The sequence below is a fragment of the Pelodiscus sinensis genome, unplaced genomic scaffold (assembly GCF_049634645.1).
Source record: "Pelodiscus sinensis isolate JC-2024 unplaced genomic scaffold, ASM4963464v1 ctg117, whole genome shotgun sequence".
In the NCBI taxonomy this organism is placed as follows: Eukaryota; Metazoa; Chordata; order Testudines; family Trionychidae; genus Pelodiscus; species Pelodiscus sinensis.
Window position 1 is genome coordinate 222,890 of NW_027465911.1, and position 17,616 is coordinate 240,505.

The window sequence follows — 17,616 nt, forward strand, 5'->3', positions numbered from 1 at the left end:
CCTGCACGTCCCCCGCCGGGCGGGCCCCCAGAACCCTGCACGTCCCCCGCCGGGCGGCCCCCCGGGCCCCTGCACGTCCCCCGCCGGGCGGCCCCCCGGACCCTGCACGTCCCCCGCCGGGCGGCCCCCCCGGAACCCTGCACGTCCCCCGCCGGGCGGCCCCCCGGACCCTGCACGTCCCCCGCCGGGCGGCTCCCGGAACCCTGCACGTCCCCCGCCGGGCGGCCCCCCGGAACCCTGCACGTCCCCCGCCGGGCGGGCCCCCCGGACCCTGCACGTCCCCCGCCGGGCGGCCCCCCGGAACCCTGCACGTCCCCCGCCGGGCGGGCCCCCGGAACCCTGCACGTCCCCCGCCGGGCGGCCCCCCGGAACCCTGCACGTCCCCCGCCGGGCGGGCCCCCGGAACCCTGCACGTCCCCCGCCGGGCGGCCCCCCGGACCCTGCACGTCCCCCGCCGGGCGGGCCCCTGGGCCCCTGCACGTCCCCCGCCGGGCGGCCCCCCGGACCCTGCACGTCCCCCGCCGGGCGGCCCCCCGGAACCCTGCACGTCCCCCGCCGGGCGGGCCCCCGGGCCCTGCACGTCCCCCGCCGGGCGGCCCCCCGGGCCCTGCACGTCCCCCGCCGGGCGGCCCCCCGGAACCCTGCACGTCCCCCGCCGGGCGGCCCCCCGGACCCTGCACGTCCCCCGCCGGGCGGCCCCCCTGGAACCCTGCACGTCCCCCGCCGGGCGGGCCCCCGGAACCCTGCACGTCCCCCGCCGGGCGGCCCCCCGGGCCCTGCACGTCCCCCGCCGGGCGGGCCCCTGGGCCCCTGCACGTCCCCCGCCGGGCGGCCCCCCGGAACCCTGCACGTCCCCCGCCGGGCGGGCCCCCCGGACCCTGCACGTCCCCCGCCGGGCGGCCCCCAGAACCCTGCACGTCCCCCGCCGGGCGGCCCCCCGGAACCCTGCACGTCCCCCGCCGGGCGGCCCCCCGGAACCCTGCACGTCCCCCGCCGGGCGGGCCCCCCGGAACCCTGCACGTCCCCCGCCGGGCGGCCCCCAGAACCCTGCACGTCCCCCGCCGGGCGGGCCCCCGGACCCTGCACGTCCCCCGCCGGGCGGGCCCCCGGAACCCTGCACGTCCCCCGCCGGGCGGCCCCCAGAACCCTGCACGTCCCCCGCCGGGCGGCCCCCCGGAACCCTGCACGTCCCCCGCCGGGCGGCCCCCCGGAACCCTGCACGTCCCCCGCCGGGCGGGCCCCCCGGAACCCTGCACGTCCCCCGCCGGGCGGCCCCCCCGGACCCTGCACGTCCCCCGCCGGGCGGGCCCCCGGACCCTGCACGTCCCCCGCCGGGCGGCCCCCCGGAACCCTGCACGTCCCCCGCCGGGCGGGCCCCCGGAACCCTGCACGTCCCCCGCCGGGCGGCCCCCGGGCCCTGCACGTCCCCCGCCGGGCGGCCCCCCGGGCCCTGCACGTCCCCCGCCGGGCGGGCCCCCGGAACCCTGCACGTCCCCCGCCGGGCGGCCCCCGGGCCCTGCACGTCCCCCGCCGGGCGGGCCCCCGGAACCCTGCACGTCCCCCGCCGGGCGGGCCCCCGGAACCCTGCACGTCCCCCGCCGGGCGGCCCCCGGGCCTCTGCACGTCCCCCGCCGGGCGGCCCCCCGGGCCCTGCACGTCCCCCGCCGGGCGGGCCCCCGGAACCCTGCACGTCCCCCGCCGGGCGGCCCCCGGGCCCTGCACGTCCCCCGCCGGGCGGGCCCCCGGAACCCTGCACGTCCCCCGCCGGGCGGGCCCCCGGAACCCTGCACGTCCCCCGCCGGGCGGCCCCCGGGCCTCTGCACGTCCCCCGCCGGGCGGCCCCCCGGGCCCTGCACGTCCCCCGCCGGGCGGGCCCCCGGAACCCTGCACGTCCCCCGCCGGGCGGGCCCCCGGGCCCTGCACGTCCCCCGCCGGGCGGGCCCCCGGGCCCTGCACGTCCCCCGCCGGGCGGCCCCCCGGACCCTGCACGTCCCCCGCCGGGCGGCCCCCCGGACCCTGCACGTCCCCCGCCGGGCGGCCCCCCGGAACCCTGCACGTCCCCCGCCGGGCGGGCCCCCGGACCCTGCACGTCCCCCGCCGGGCGGCCCCCCGGGCCCTGCACGTCCCCCGCCGGGCGGGCCCCCGGAACCCTGCACGTCCCCCGCCGGGCGGGCCCCCGGAACCCTGCACGTCCCCCGCCGGGCGGGCCCCCCGGAACCCTGCACGTCCCCCGCCGGGCGGGCCCCCGGAACCCTGCACGTCCCCCGCCGGGCGGGCCCCCGGAACCCTGCACGTCCCCCGCCGGGCGGGCCCCCCGGAACCCTGCACGTCCCCCGCCGGGCGGCCCCCAGAACCCTGCACGTCCCCCGCCGGGCGGCCCCCCGGGCCCTGCACGTCCCCCGCCGGGCGGCCCCCCGGGCCCTGCACGTCCCCCGCCGGGCGGGGCCCCCGGACCCTGCACGTCCCCCGCCGGGCAGCCCCCCGGGCCCTGCACGTCCCCCGCCGGGCGGGCCCCCGGAACCCTGCACGTCCCCCGCCGGGCGGGCCCCCCGGAACCCTGCACGTCCCCCGCCGGGCGGGCCCCCGGAACCCTGCACGTCCCCCGCCGGGCAGGCCCCCGGGCCCCTGCACGTCCCCCGCCGGGCGGGCCCCCGGGCCCCTGCACGTCCCCCGCCGGGCGGGCCCCCGGGCCCCTGCACGTCCCCCGCCGGGCGGGCCCCCCGGACCCTGCACGTCCCCCGCCGGGCGGGCCCCCGGGCCCTGCACGTCCCCTGCCGGGCGGCCCCCCGGGCCCTGCACGTCCCCCGCCGTGCGGGCCCCCGGGACCCTACACGTCCCCCGCCGGGCGGCCCCCCGGAACCCTGCACGTCCCCCGCCAGGCGGCCCCCCTGGAACCCTGCACGTCCCCCGCCGGGCGGCCCCCCTGGAACCCTGCACGTCCCCCGCCGGGCGGGCCCCCGGGCCCCGGCACGTCCCCCGCCGGGCGTCCCCCCGGAACCCTGCACGTCCCCCGCCGGGCGGCCCCCCGGAACCCTGCACGTCCCCCGCCGGGCGGCCCCCGGGCCTCTGCACGTCCCCAGCCGGGCGGCCCCCCGGGCCCCTGCACGTCCCCCCCCCGGGCGGCCCCCCGGAACCCTGCACGTCCCCCGCCGGGCGGCCCCCTGGGCCCCTGCACGTCCCCAGCCGGGCGGCCCCCCGGGCCCCGGCACGTCCCCCCCCGGGCGGCTCCCCGGGCCCCGGCACGTCCCCCCCCGGGCAGCCCGCCAAGCAGCACCTGGACAGGGTGCATGGACGGGGCACCAAGCCCCTGGCTCCGGCCCACATGTGGGAGCAGACCCCACTGGCGGCGGAGCAGGAGAAACCTCCAGGGAATGTCTGGGGGCGGCGGGGCGGCCCCACTGCGGCTGGGGAGGGCCGGGGCTAAGCCCCACGAGGAGCGGGCAGGGTGGGTCAGGCCAGAAGCCCTGGGCGGGGGCGCTGCCGGACACGGCTGGCTCCGGAGGGGCGGGTGGAGCAGAGATCCCCAAGGGCCGGCGGGAGAGCAGCCTCCCCCCCGTCTCCAGCTCCCGCGGGGCCCCCCACCTACCTTCTCCAGAGCCGTCCGGAAGCCCCCCCGCAGCACGGCCCAGAGCCGGCGGGCGCTCGTCGGAGGCGTCTCCTCCTCTCTCGACCCCGCTGGCCGCTCTGGTGGCTCAAGGCGCTGGGCGTGGCTGGGGCAGGGAAAGAGGCTGGGACAACCCCAGGCAGCCCCTCTCCCCGGTACAGCACCGCCCGCCCCTCGCTGGGCCCACGCCAGGGCTGAGCCCCCGGGACGCCGGCCAGAGCTGGGAAGGGGGCGACTGGCGCGAAGCAGGGACGGTGGGACTGGGGGAAGGCCCTGGGTCGGAGGGGCCCGGCTCTCAGGGCCCCCGACTGCATCTCCGGCTCTGGCGGAGGCACGGAGAGCGGGACAGGGAGGGGCGGCCAAAGGGCCAGGGGGCACCGGGGCAGAAGAGGGGGGTGCTGGTGTGCGCCCAGGCGGGGGGAGGGCACCAGGAAAGAGGAGGGGTGCCAGTAGACACCCAGGCGGGGGGGAGAACTGGAGCAGAGGAGGGGAACCGGTGGGTGCTCAGGCAGAGGGCAGGGTGCCAGAGGGGAGGAGGGGGCGCCGGGGCGGAGGATGGGGCGCCGGGGGCGGAGGAGGGGCGCCGGTGGGTTGCTCAGGCAGAGGGCAGGGGTGCCAGAGGGGAGGAGGGGGCGCCGGGGCGGAGGAAGGGCGCCGGGGCGGAGGAGGGGGCGCCGGGGGTGGAGGAGGGGCGCCGGTGGGTGCTCAGGCAGAGGGCAGGGTGCCAGAGGGGAGGAGGGGGCACCGGTGTGGAGGAGGGGCACCGGGGCGGAGGAGGGGCACCGAGGTGGAGGAGGGGGTGCCGGTGGGCGCCCGGGCGGAGGAGGAGGCACCGGGGTGGAGGAGGGGCGCCGGTGGGTGCCCGGGCGGAGGAGGAGGCACCGGGGTGGAGGAGGGGTGCCGGTGGGCGCCCGGGTGGAGGAGGAGGCACTGGGGTGGAGGAGGGGAACCGGTGGGTGCTCAGGCAGAGGGCAGGGTGCCAGAGGGGAGGAGGGGGCGCCGGGGCGGAGGAGGGGCGCCGAGGTGGAGGAGGGGTGCTGGTGGGCGCCCGGGTGGAGGAGGGGCGCCGGGGCGGAGGAGGGGCGCCGGTGGGTGCCCGGGTGGAGGAGGGGCGCCGGGGCGGAGGAGGGATGCCGGTGGGTGCCCGGGTGGAGGAGGGGCGCCGGGGTGGAGGAGGGGCGCCGGGGCGGAGGAGGGGCGCCGGTGGGTGCCCGGGTGGAGGAGGGGCGCCGGGGGCGGAGGAGGGGCGCCGGTGGGTGCCCGGGTGGAGGAGGGGCGCCGGGGCGGAGGAGGGGCGCCGGTGGGTGCCTGGGTGGAGGAGGGGCGCCGGGGCGGAGGAGGGGTGCCGGTGGGTGCCCGGGTGGAGGAGGGGCGCCGGGGCGGAGGAGGGGCGCCGGTGGGCGCCAGAGCAGAAGAGGGGGAGCCAAGGGGGCACCCAGGCGGAGCCGGCAGCACTGGGGCGACTCACAGCCACTATTCTGCGATCCTCCTGACTCCTCCATGGCTGGGAGCGTCGCCGTGGGGCAGCCGTCCATCCCTCCGCCCCGTGACAGGCCTGGCAGGCCGGGGCGCCTCGGCCACTCGCAGCCTCTGAGGGGCAAGAGGGAGCCCATGGCAGAGCCCAGGACGGACCCTCCTGCCCAGCAACATCGCCCCAACCTCCCCCCGTCGGCCCCGCTGGCACCTCCTCAGTCCCCCAGAGCCCCACTGGCATCTCCCCCCCGGCCTGACACCGAGCCCCCCCCAGAGCCCCACTGGCATCTCCTCCCCCGGCCTCACACCGATCCCCATCTCCCCCCCCGGCCTCACACCAATCCCCCCCCAGAGCCCCACTGGCATCTCCCCCCCCGGCCTCACACCAATCCCCCCCCAGAGCCCCACTGGCATCTCCCCCCCCGGCCTGACACCGAGCCCCCCCCAGAGCCCGACTGGCATCTCCCCCCCCGGCCTCACACCGAGCCCCCCCCCAGAGCCCCACTGGCATCTCCCCCCCCCGGCCTCACACCGATCCCCCCCCAGAGCCCCACTGGCATCTCCCCCCCCGGCCTGACACCGAGCCCCCCCCCAGAGCCCCACTGGCATCTCCCCCCCCCGGCCTCACACCGAGCCCCCCCCAGAGCCCCACTGGCATCTCCCCCCCCGGCCTCACACCGAGCCCCCCCCCAGAGCCCCACTGGCATCTCCCCCCCCCCGGCCTCACACCGAGCCCCCCCCAGAGCCCCACTGGCATCTCCCCCCCCGGCCTCACACCGAGCCCCCCCCAGAGCCCCACTGGCATCTCCCCCCGGCCTCACACCGATCCCCCCCAGAGCCCACTGGCATCTCCCCCCCGGCCTCACACCGAGCCCCCCCAGAGCCCCACTGGCATCTCCCCCCCCGGCCTCACACCAATCCCCCCCAGAGCCCCACTGGAATCTCCCCCCCCTGGCCTCACACCGAGCCCCCCCCAGAGCCCTACTGGCATCCCCCCCCTAGAGCCCCACTGGCATCTCCCCCCCCGGCCTCACACCAATCCCCCCCCAGAGCCCCACTGACATCTCCCCCCCCGGCCTCACACCGAGCCCCCCCCAGAGCCCCACTGGCATCTCCCCCCCGGCCTCACACCGAGCCCCCCCCAGAGCCCCACTGGCATCTCCCCCCCCCGTCCACACACCGATCCCCCCCCAGAGCCCCACTGGCATCTCCCCCCCCCCCCGGCCTCACACCAATCCCCCCCAGAGCCCCACTGGCATCTCCCCCCCCGGCCTCACAACCGATCCCCCCCCAGAGCCCCACTGGCATCTCCCCCCCCCCGGCCTCACACCAATCCCCCCCAGAGCCCCACTGGAATCTCCCCCCCCGGCCTCACACCGAGCCCCCACCAGAGCCCTACTGGCATCCCCCCCTAGAGCCCCACTGGCATCTCCCCCCCCGGCCTCACACCGAGCCCCCCCCAGAGCCCTACTGGCATCCCCCCCTAGAGCCCCACTGGCATCTCCCACCCCGGCCTCACACCGAGCCCCCCCCAGAGCCCCACTGACATCTCCTCCCCCGGCCTGACACCGAGCCCCCCCTAGAACCCTACTGGCATCTCCCCCCCCCGGCCTCACACCGATCCCCCCCCAGAGCCCCACTGACATCTCCTCCCCCGGCCTGACACCGAGCCCCCCCAGAACTCCACTGGCATCTCCCCCCCTGGCCTCACACCGATCCCCCCCCAGAGCCCCACTGGCATCTCCCCCCCCGGCCTGACACCGAGCCCCCCCTAGAACCCCACTGGCATCTCCCCCCCTGGCCTCACACCGATCCCCCCCCAGAGCCCCACTGGCATCTCCCCCCCGGCCTGACACCGAGCCCCCCCTAGAACCCCACTGGCATCTCCCCCCCCCGGCCTCACACCAATCCCCCCCCCAGAGCCCCACTGGCATCTCCCCCCCGGCCTGACACCGAGCCCCCCCTAGAACCCCACTGGCATCTCCCCCCCCGGCCTCACACCGATCCCCCCCCAGAGCCCCACTGGCATCTCCCCCCCCGGCCTGACACCGAGCCCCCCCCAGAGCCCCACTGGCATCTCCCCCCCCGGCCTCACACCGATCCCCCCCCAGAGCCCCACTGGCATCTCCCCCCCCGGCCTGACACCGAGCCCCCCCCCAGAGTCCCACTGGCATCTCTCCCCCCCGGCCTCACACCGATCCCCCCCGAGCCCCACTGGCATCTCCCCCCCGGCCTGACACTGTGCCCCCCCCAGAGCCCCACTGGCATCTCCCCCCCCGGCCTCACACCGATCCCCCCCGAGCCCCACTGGCATCTCCCCCCCCCGGCCTCACACCGATCCCCCCCCAGAGCCCCACTGACATCTCCTCCCCCGGCCTGACACCGAGCCCCCCCTAGAACCCCACTGGCATCTCCCCCCCCGGCCTCACACCGATCCCCCCCCAGAGCCCCACTGGCATCTCCCCCCCGGCCTGACACCGAGTCCCCCCTAGAACCCCACTGGCATCTCCCCCCCCGGCCTCACACCGATCCCCCCCCAGAGCCCCACTGGCATCTCCCCCCCGGCCTGACACCGAGCCCCCCCTAGAACCCCACTGGCATCTCCCCCCCGGCCTCACACCGATCCCCCCCCAGAGCCCCACTGGCATCTCCCCCCCGGCCTGACACCGATCCCCCCCTAGAGCCCCACTGGCATCTCCCCCCCCGGCCTCACACCGATCCCCCCCAGAGCCCCACTGGCATCTCCCCCCCCGGCCTCACACCGATCCCCCCCCAGAGCCCCACTGGCATCTCCCCCCCCGGCCTGACACCGAGCCCCCCCCAGAGCCCCACTGGCATCTCCCCCCCCGGCCTCACACCGATCCCCCCCCAGAGCCCCACTGGCATCTCCCCCCCCCGGCCTGACACCGAGCCCCCCCCAGAGTCCCACTGGCATCTCCCCCCCCGGCCTCACACCGATCCCCCCCGAGCCCCACTGGCATCTCCCCCCCCGGCCTCATACCGATCCCCCCCCAGAGCCCCACTGGCATCTCCCCCCCGGCCTGACACCGAGCCCCCCCTAGAACCCCACTGGCATCTCCCCCCCCCGGCCTCACACCGATCCCCCCCAGAGCCCCACTGGCATCTCCCCCCCCGGCCTGACACCGAGCCCCCCCCAGAGCCCCACTGGCATCTCCCCCCCCGGCCTCACACCGATCCCCCCCCAGAGCCCCACTGGCATCTCCCTCCCCGGCCTGACACCGAGCCCCCCCCAGAGTCCCACTGGCATCTCCCCCCCCGGCCTCACACCGATCCCCCCCGAGCCCCACTGGCATCTCCCCCCCGGCCTGACACCGTGCCCCCCCCAGAGCCCCACTGGCATCTCCCCCCCCCGGCCTCACACCGATCCCCCCCGAGCCCCACTGGCATCTCCCCCCCCGGCCTCACACCGATCCCCCCCCAGAGCCCCACTGACATCTCCTCCCCCGGCCTGACACCGAGCCCCCCCTAGAACCCCCCTGGCATCTCCCCCCCCCGGCCTCACACCGATCCCCCCCCAGAGCCCCACTGGCATCTCCCCCCCGGCCTGACACCGAGCCCCCCCTAGAACTCCACTGGCATCTCCCCCCCTGGCCTCACACCGATCCCCCCCCAGAGCCCCACTGGCATCTCCCCCCGGCCTCACACCGAGCCCCCCCTAGAACTCCACTGGCATCTCCCCCCCTGGCCTCACACCGATCCCCCCCCAGAGCCCCACTCGCATCTCCCCCCCGGCCTGACACCGAGCCCCCCCTAGAACCCCACTGGCATCTCCCCCCCCGGCCTCACACCGATCCCCCCCCAGAGCCCCACTGGCATCTCCCCCCCGGCCTGACACCGAGCCCCCCCTAGAACCCCACTGGCATCTCCCCCCCCGGCCTCACACCGATCCCCCCCCAGAGCCCCACTGGCATCTCCCCCCCGGCCTGACACCGATCCCCCCCTAGAGCCCCACTGGCATCTCCCCCCCCGGCCTCACACCGATCCCCCCCAGAGCCCCACTGGCATCTCCCCCCCCGGCCTCACACCGATCCCCCCCCAGAGCCCCAGTGGCATCTCCCCCCCCGGCCTGACACCGAGCCCCCCCCAGAGCCCCACTGGCATCTCCCCCCCCGGCCTCACACCGATCCCCCCCCAGAGCCCCACTGGCATCTCCCCCCCCGGCCTGACACCGAGCCCCCCCCAGAGTCCCACTGGCATCTCCCCCCCCGGCCTCACACCGATCCCCCCCGAGCCCCACTGGCATCTCCCCCCCGGCCTGACACCGTGCCCCCCCCAGAGCCCCACTGGCATCTCCCCCCCCGTCCTCACACCGATCCCCCCCGAGCCCCACTGGCATCTCCCCCCCGGCCTGACACCGTGCCCCCCCCAGAGCCCCACTGGCATCTCCCCCCCCCGGCCTGACACCGATCCCCCCCGAGCCCCACTGGCATCTCCCCCCCCGGCCTCACACCGATCCCCCCCAGAGCCCCACTGGCATCGCCCCACCCCCGGCCTGACACCAAGCCCCCCTCAGAGCCCCACTGGAAGCCGATCCCCCCCTAGAGCCCCACTGGCATCTCCCCCCCGGCCTGACACCGATCCCCCCCTAGAGCCCCACTGGCATCTCCCCCCCGGCCTGACACCGATCCCCCCCTAGAGCCCCACTGGCATCTCCCCCCCGGCCTGACACCGATCCCCCCCGAGCCCCACTGGCATCTCCCCCCCCGGCCTGACACCGATCCCCCCCGAGCCCCACTGGCATCTCCCCCCCGGCCTGACACCGATCCCCCCCGAGCCCCACTGGCATCTCCCCCCCCCGGCCTCACACCGATCCCCCCCAGAGCCCCACTGGCATCGCCCCACCCCCGGCCTGACACCAAGCCCCCCTCAGAGCCCCACTGGAAGCCGATCCCCCCCCAGAGCCCCACTGGCATCTCCCCCCCGGCCTGACACCGATCCCCCCCTAGAGCCCCACTGGCATCTCCCCCCCGGCCTGACACCGATCCCCCCCCCAGAGCCCCACTGGCATCTCCCCCCCGGCCTGACACCGATCCCCCCCTAGAGCCCCACTGGCATCTCCCCCCCGGCCTGACACCGATCCCCCCCGAGCCCCACTGGCATCTCCCCCCCCGGCCTCACACCGATCCCCCCCAGAGCCCCACTGGCATCGCCCCACCCCCGGCCTGACACCAAGCCCCCCTCAGAGCCCCACTGGAAGCCGATCCCCCCCCAGAGCCCCACTGGCATCTCCCCCCCGGCCTGACACCGATCCCCCCCAGAGCCCCACTGGCATCTCCCCCCCCGGCCTCACACCGATCCCCCCCCAGAGCCCCAGTGGCATCTCCCCCCCCGGCCTGACACCGAGCCCCCCCGAGCCCCACTGGCATCTCCCCCCCGGCCTGACACTGATCCCCCCCGAGCCCCACTGGCATCTCCCCCCCCGGCCTCACACGATCCCCCCCAGAGCCCCACTGGCATCGCCCCACCCCCGGCCTGACACCAAGCCCCCCTCAGAGCCCCACTGGAAGCCCCCCCCAGAGCCCCACTGGCATCGCCCCACCCCCAGCCTGACACCGAGCCCCCCCCCCCCAGAGCCCCACTGGCATCTCCCCCCCGGCCTGACACCGAGCCCCCCCTTAGAACGCCACTGGCTCTGGGGAAGCTCGGCCACAGGTGGGGGGGGTTCGGGTGGCAGGCCAGGGCGGTGGATGCCCAGGCTGGGGGGTGGCACCTGCAGGGGGGAGCCCGGTGTCAGGCCAGGGGTGGGAGCTGCCAGTGGGGTTCGGGGGGAGCTCAGTGTGAGGCCGGGTGCCGCCCCCCACCTGCTGCCGGCCCCCCCACAGAGCCGGCGGGTGTCCTCCCCCACCCCGGCCTGCCACCCGAACTCCCCCCCCAGCTGCGGCCGAGCTCCCCCAGATACCCAGCACCAGCTCTTACGCCCGCCCCACCCACCCTGCCTGCGGCCAGAGCGGGACGGGCAGGTCGCCGTGGAGACGGTTCTGTGTACGGCCAGAGGCTTCCTAGCGCCGCCCGGCTGGGGGCAGGTGTCTGGCCTGGGGGGATTGGTGCTGGGGGGGGCACAGGCACCTGATCTGGGGACTGGGCATCAGCCGGCCTGAGAGCTCTGCAGGCACTGGGGGGGGGGGGCGTGGGGCAGCCGGCCTGAGAGCTCTGCAGGCACTGGGGGGGGGGGGCGTGGGGCAGCCGGCCTGAGAGCTCTGCAGGCACTGGGGGGGGGGGGGGAGTTGGCCAGGGCCTGAGAGCTCTGCAGGCACTGGGGGGGGGGGAGTTGGCCAGGGCCTGAGAGCTCTGCAGGCACTGGGGGGGGGGGGGGAGTTGGCCAGGGCCTGAGAGCTCTGCAGGCACTGGGGGGGGGGGAGTTGGCCAGGGTCTGAGAGCTCTGCAGGCACTGGGGGGGGGGGGGGAGTTGGCCAGGCCTGAGAGCTCTGCAGGCACTGGGGGGGGGGAGTTGGCCAGGGCCTGAGAGCTCTGCAGGCACTGGGGGGGGGGGGAGTTGGCCAGGGCCTGAGAGCTCTGCAGGCACTGGGGGGGGGGGGGAGTTGGCCAGGGCCTGAGAGCTCTGCAGGCACTGGGGGGGGGGGGGGCGGGCGTGGGGCAGCCGGCTGAGAGCTCTGCAGGCACTGGGGGGGGGGGGGGGAGTTGGCCAGGGTCTGAGAGCTCTGCAGGCACGGGGGGGGGGGGGAGTTGGCCAGGGTCTGAGAGCTCTGCAGGCACGGGGGGGGGGGGGGGAGTTGGCCAGGGTCTGAGAGCTCTGCAGGCACTGGGGGGGGGGGGGGAGTTGGCCAGGGTCTGAGAGCTCTGCAGGCACTGGGGGGGTGGGGGGGGGTTGGCCAGGGTCTGAGAGCTCTGCAGGCACTGGGGGGGGGGGGGGGAGTTGGCCAGGGCCTGAGAGCTCTGCAGGCACTGGGGGGGGGGGGGGAGTTGGCCAGGGTCTGAGAGCTCTGCAGGCACGGGGGGGGGGGGGGGAGTTGGGCCAGGGTCTGAGAGCTCTGCAGGCACTGGGGGGGGGGGGGGAGTTGGCCAGGGTCTGAGAGCTCTGCAGGCACGGGGGGGGGGGGGGGGGGAGTTGGCCAGGTCTGAGAGCTCTGCAGGCACTGGGGGGGGGGGGGGGGAGTTGGCCAGGGTCTGAGAGCTCTGCAGGCACTGGGGGGGGGGGGGGAGTTGGCCAGGGTCTGAGAGCTCTGCAGGCACTGGGGGGGTGGGGGGGGTTGGCCAGGGTCTGAGAGCTCTGCAGGCACTGGGGGGGGGGGGGGGGAGTTGGCCAGGGCCTGAGAGCTCTGCAGGCACTGGGGGGGGGGGAGTTGGCCAGGGCCTGAGAGCTCTGCAGGCACTGGGGGGGGGGGGGGGGGAGTTGGCCAGGGTCTGAGAGCTCTGCAGGCACTGGGGGGGGGGGGGAGTTGGCCAGGGCCTGAGAGCTCTGCAGGCACTGGGGGGGGGGGAGTTGGCCAGGGCCTGAGAGCTCTGCAGGCAGTGGGGGGGGGGGGCGGGCGTGGGGCAGCCGGCCTGAGAGCTCTGCAGGCAGTGGGGGGGGGGAGGACCTTGGGTATCTGGCCTGGAAGGATGAGTGCTGGGGCCCGAGGCGGAAGGAGTCCCAGCCCCACAGCAGCAGGCCCGGTTTCCATGGCCAGCGGGGAGCCCCCAGGAGGCTGCCAGGGCCTTGGGCTGTGCTAGGAGTGCCTGCTGGCTCGTATCCTGCTGGCCTGGGCTGGCAGCGGCTGTGCACGAGCCCATGGCCTAGACTGTCCCCCTCGACCCCAGCCCCTCTGCCAAGCAGCCTGCTTCCCACACCCCACCCTGCCACCGCCCAGCACAGACGTGCCCTGACCCCCCAGCTGCCGGGGGTGAGATTTGCGCACAACCCCTGTGGGCTCTCCCCGCTGTCCCAAGTTGGGAGGAGCTTCCAGCAACAGCCGCAAACCCGCTGCCCCAGCACCCTGGTGCCAAAGACCTGGCCGAGCCAAGCTGGGGCTGTAACGAGCCGGTCCTCTGCCCGGCTGCTGCCCACGGCTTCCCGCGAGGCCGGCCTGGCTGCAGCGTGACAGACTGTGCGCGGTGCAACCCGGCACGCGGGCAGCAAAATGGGCAAAGGGGGCCGAGCGAGGGCTCGGAGAAACGCTGGCGAGTCGCTGATTCCGCTCACGCCACGCGGGGGCATTTCTGTAGGGCAAGTTGTAAGCAGGACGCCCGGCCGGCCTGGCACCAGGAGGGCTCATCGGGGCAGCACCTGACCCCACGTGCCCCTCGGGCGCTGCCAGGCCCCAGCGGAGGACCGTTGCGAGCCGCATGGGGCATGGCCGCTCTCGGAGAGGCTGCCGCCTTGGTCTGTGTGACGTAGTGGGGGGTACTTGCTGGGCTGTGGTGACCCCTGCTGTCTGGAGCAAGACCCAGCAGGGAAAACCTCGCTAGGCAGAGGTAATGCCAAACTTGTTGAACCAGTGGCCAGACACCCCCCATGGGGAGGAACAAAGGAAGGTGGAATGCTGCCCTGACTGGGGGGCAGGGCTGGAAGTTAGTTACTGTGGGAGAGCATGGAGGAGAGCCTAGGAGAAGGGGCCGGAGTTTAGGGGCCCAGTCTCCCCCATCTCAAGGGGGCCTGAGGCATCCTAGCCCAGCTCTGGGACCAGACTACATCTGTGCTGTGCTGTATCCTGGAGAGGCAATAAACTTCCTCTATTCCACCGGCTGGTGCAGTCTGTTTGTGCCATTTCGGGGTGCAGGAGACGGGGAACCCCCAACGCGCCGTCACACTGGTGTCAGAAGTGGGATGCACTGCACCCCGTGGATGAGCTTCCAGCGGCAAGTGACAAGGCGCAGTAGAAGCAAGAGCCCTGGAGCCAGGCGTGCTGGAGACAGAGCAAAGTGGTTCCTGGTAATCGTGGGCGCTGCAGCACTAGACTGGTGAGTCTGCACCGAGGGGCCCAGCGGGCAGATGGCCTACGCCCAACTCTTGAAGGCAGAGCTGGTGGGGCTGTGCAGAGAGAGGGGCTTGCCTGTGCAGAAAGCAACCAAGGCCCAGCTGATTGCCCAGCTGGAAGATAATGACCAGCCACAGGGCCAGAATCTTGTCCCCAGGGGAAGCAGCCAGACCCCCCCTGAGAGTGTGTCAGGCTCAGAGAGGGGGAGGAGCGCTGGAACCCACCGGAGGGATGAGACAGCGTCTCCCGGGAGGCCTGCAAGCCGTAGCCCATCTAGGGCAGGGGCCAGCCCAGCGGAGCTGCGGCGGCTGGAGATCCAGCTGCGGATCAGGGAATTGGAAGTAGAGGACCGAGAGAAGGACCGCCAGGACCGAGAGAAGGAGCGCCAGGACCGAGAGAGGCAGCGACAGCATGAGCTGGCCATGGCAGAGCGGAGAACCTGCGGGGCCCCGGCTGCGCCAAGTGCGGATGGGCCCCAAGGTCCCAGGACTGCCAGACGCTTGGAGAGGCTCGTGGTGGCCCAACTGAAGGACATGGGTGACATAGACGGGTTCCTCAGCTCCTTTGAGAGGGCCTGTGGACTGCAACGGGTCCCCCCAGCTGACTGGCTGCAGGAGCTCATCCCCGCACTGAACCAGGAGGCGGCCGGAGTGCTCAGTCAGCTGGAGGACCTACAGCCAGGGGATTACAACCGAGTCAAGGAGGCCCTGCTGCACAAGTTCGGGCTGACCCCCAAGATGTACAGGAAGAAGTTCCGGGGGGTACAGAAAGGGCCACGGGAGACCTATGTGGATCTGGTCTCCCGCCTGTCGCAATACTGCCGCAAGTGGGTGTCTGGAGTCGGAGCCCAGACCGCAGAGGAGCTGCTCAAGCTGGTCATGATGGAGCAGTTCTATGAAGCGTGCCCACCCAAACTGAGGCTGTGGCTCAAGGACCGGAGACCAGAGAACCCCCAGGAGGCCGGGAGACTGGCGGATGAGTTCACGGAGAGCCGGTCCGGGTGTGAACGGGAGTCCCGGAGAGAGAGGGAACCGCGCAGAGACCGGATCTCGGCTGAGCGACGGAGGGAGTCAACTACGGGGCGAGACCAAGGAACAGGTCGTCTGCGCCCCAGAAAACCAGCCAGGGCCTGGACAGAGACAGCCCAAAGCCTAACTTGCCAGCGCTGTGGGCAAAAAGGCCACAAGAGGGCTCAGTGCACCAGGTCCCAGGACCGGGGACTTTCCAGGGTTAACTGGCTGGGGCGGGAGGAAGGGCAGGCTGCCCCAGAGGCAGGGGCTGGCAGGCAAACCTCAGCTCAGAGAGAGGTGAAGGATGCTCAGTGCACCTCCCCTGGGAGGTCTGATTCTCAGGAGGCGGATTTCTCCGTGTACCGGGTGGGGGCAGGACGGCCCCTGCGGAGCGAGTGCCTCATACCCCTGGAGGTGGATGGTAGGAAGGTGACAGGCTTCTGGGACATGGGGGCGGAGGTGACTCTGGCCCGATCCGACATAGTGGCCCCAGAGCGGATACTACCCCACGCGCAGCTGACCCTGAAGGGCATAGACGGGTCCCCGTTTAAGGTGCCTGTAGCCAGGGTGCATCTGAAATGGGGGGCCAAGGAGGGCCTCAAGGAAGTGGGGGTGCACCCGCACTTGCCCACCGAGGTGCTGATGGGGAATGACCTAGAGGAGTGGCCCCATGAATCCCAGCGGGCTCTAGTCACTACCCGGAGCCAGAGCCAGCGGGGGGCTGACAACGTGGGTCCAGGGAAGGACTCCTGGCAGCGTCCTCAGGGTCCCATCCCAGTGGACACGGGGTCCAGCCAGGCTGGGACTCCGGACCTAGGCAGAGGTGGGGGACAGGTCCCGATCCCTGCCTCAGCAGCTGAATTCCAGGCTGAGGTGCAGGCAGACCCCTCCTTGCAGAGGCTGAGGGACCAGGCTGGCCTCCGTGCAGCTCGGCCCCGGGGGAGAGGTGGCCAGGAGAGATTCCTGCGGGAGCGTGGACTCCTGTTCCGGGAATGGCTTCCCCCCAGGAAGGCGAGGGCATGGGGGGTCCAGCGGCAGCTGGTCGTCCCCCGAAAGTATCGCCTCAAGCTGCTGTATTTGGCCCATGATGTCCCCGTTGGGGGCCACCAGGGGATCCGGAGCACCCGGCTGAAGCTGCTCCAGCACTTCTATTGGCCGGGAATCTTTACAGCCGTGCAGCGGTACTGCCGGTCCTGTGACTCCTGCCAGAGGGGCGGGAAGGCCCAAGACAGGAGGAAAGCGGCTTGGGGGTCTCTACCCCAGATAGACCCTCTGGGCTTGCTGAGAGAGTTATGGGAGGGGAAGACCTCCCTGGATGGAGCATCGGGGATGGAAGCCGCCCTGGCTGTCCAGAGAAGGCTCACTGGGCTCATGGCCCCGTCCCGAGAGACCCTGGCCAGGGATCAAGGCCAGTGGAAGGGTGGGTGTGACCCCCGAGGACAGGCCTGTGCCAGTCACCCTGGAGTGGGGCGGCGAGTGGACAAAGGGAAGCCAACTCATGTGGGTCCTCGCCACGGCCGGCCCGAGTCAAGGGGAGCACCCATGTCCCCAGGGCCGGTTCCCACGCAGAGGACCCGAACTTCCCTAGGTCACGAGCGGAGTGACCCTGCTCAGTTCGCTCTCAGAGGGGGGAGAACTGTGACGTAGTGGGGGTACTTGCTGGGCTGTGGTGACCCCTGCTGTCTGGAGCAAGACCCAGCAGGGAAAACCTCGCTAGGCAGAGGTAATGCCAAACTTGTTGAGCCAGGGGCCAGACACCCCCCATGGAGAGGAACAAAGGAAGGTGGAATGCTGCCCTGGCTGGGGGGCAGGGCTGGAAGAGTGGGTGTTAGTTGCTGGCTGGAAGCATGGAGGAGAGCCTAGGAGAAGGGGCCGGAGTTTAGGGGCCCAGTCTCCCCCATCTCAAGGGGGCCTGAGGCATCCTAGCCCAGCTCTGTGACCAGACTACATCTGTGCTGCGCTGTATCCTGGAGAGGCAATAAACTTCCTCTATTCCACCGGCTGGTGCAGTCTGTTTGTGCCATTTCGGGGTGCAGGAGACGGGGAACCCCCAACGCGCCGTCACAGTCTGGCTCTGCAAAAACCAGGAGTCCTGCAGCACCGAACAGGGCAGCAGCTTCTGTGGGTAAACCCAGGAGTCAGCTGCCTCCGCCAGCGGGTTCGCCCGAAGGTGCCTGTTTCGAAGGACCGAGGGCTGCAGGGACAGGGGACTCCTCGGGGACAGTGCTTTCCACAGCAAGAGTGGGGCTGGCCCTGGGGCAAGGGTGTAAAGCGGGACCTGGCGCCGCCTCCATCCAGACTTGCAGAGCGGAGCAGCCTCCGTTCCCCGCCGGCACCGGGCGATGGGACGGTGAGCGGATTCCTTCGCCCGTTTTCCTCTGCGTGACGAGCTCCAGCCGGGAGACGCTGCCCCTTCAGGCCGACACGCGGAGGCTCCCGAGCGCGTGCTGCCGGGCAGGGGCACAGGGGAGGGGTGCGGAGGAGCAGCCCTGCTGGGCAGCTGCCATTGCCCCAGCTGGAGGAGCAGGGATGGGGATCCCCCCCTGCAGACCCTCCTGCCCCGGCGCCCTGGGGGAGCCTTTCCAGGAAGAGG

At 74.3% G+C, this 17,616-nt stretch overlaps 1 protein-coding gene across 1 annotated transcript in view; it reads right to left on the reverse strand.

Moving 5' to 3' along the window:
- The window catches only part of WDR97 (WD repeat domain 97), a 76,574-nt gene extending 72,860 nt beyond the window's left edge, over nt 1-3,714 (reverse strand). The window contains exon 1 of the mRNA XM_075916594.1: nt 3,587-3,714. The gene's annotated coding sequence lies outside the window, so the exon portion shown is untranslated. The remainder of the gene's footprint in view (nt 1-3,586) is intronic.
- Nucleotides 3,715-17,616: the final 13,902 nt, after the last annotated feature.